This window comes from Buceros rhinoceros, unplaced genomic scaffold (assembly GCF_000710305.1).
Source record: "Buceros rhinoceros silvestris isolate BGI_N320 unplaced genomic scaffold, ASM71030v1 scaffold23310, whole genome shotgun sequence".
NCBI lineage: Eukaryota > Metazoa > Chordata > Aves > Bucerotiformes > Bucerotidae > Buceros > Buceros rhinoceros.
The window spans coordinates 38527-39530 of NW_010388208.1; positions in this window are offsets into that span (position 1 = coordinate 38527).

Here is a 1004-nt window from a genome sequence, read left to right on the forward strand (position 1 = left end):
CTTTCCCTTACCACATGACAAAAATATCATTAAATGCCAAGAACTTACCAATATGTGAAAATGTTTCCTGCTAGTGAAAATAAACGTCACGGTGTTTCACGGTTGGATAGTGCATGATTTAATGAATAGAGGAGAATGGTCTCTGGTAACAAGCTCCAGAAGGTTCATCAGATGTCCTGTGTTTGGGAATGGAAAGAATAGGAGGCAAAAATTATAAGCTAAACCTTAACTTCATACAAACACCTTTGGTGTCACGTAGTTACAAGCAACAGTTAAAATAAGTGCATATTTACAACACTGCCATTTCAAACCAAAAATACTCTGATATATTGCTATAACTACGCAAACAAGAAAAATTATTTAGCCCTTGTGTTAAGTAAGAGTTTACCATATAAATTTTAAGTCTATTAACACCCCCCGACTGTGCTTTCAGACTGAAAAACAGTGCTGTACATGAGGACTGCTGACAACGTCAACGTCGTTTGTCCTAGTGAACATCACCAAGTTTCAGTTAACGGCCTGTACCACTTCCAGCCACACCCTGTAAATGGGGTCAGCATTAATCTAACCCCACGGTTACAGCGATCCCCTCCAAAGCAAAGCACTCGCCTGAGGTCACAGAAAAACTACGTCCCCACATTATACAAAGGGGAGATGTTTGACTTCTGTTCCCACCCAGCTCAATTGAATTGCAGCCACCAAGAGCCAAGCTGAAGAGCAGCGAGCACACGGTAAAAACACAGTAAAGCAGTTTGCTCCTCTTACTGAAACTCGGGAAAAGAGAAAACCCACAGAGATACAAGAAAAGATGCAAGTACCTAACAGAGGACAAGGTTTTACCGGCCTCTCACAGCTCTGCATCCCGGAATAGAATATCCCAACTGGTAACAACTTGCTCACGCAGCAGGATGCGCCTTTCCAGCAGGGCACCTGGTGCACCTTTGGTCCAAAACTCTTCCTGGCAGTCACTTTCTTTGTATCTCCTCTGCATTTCACTTACTCTT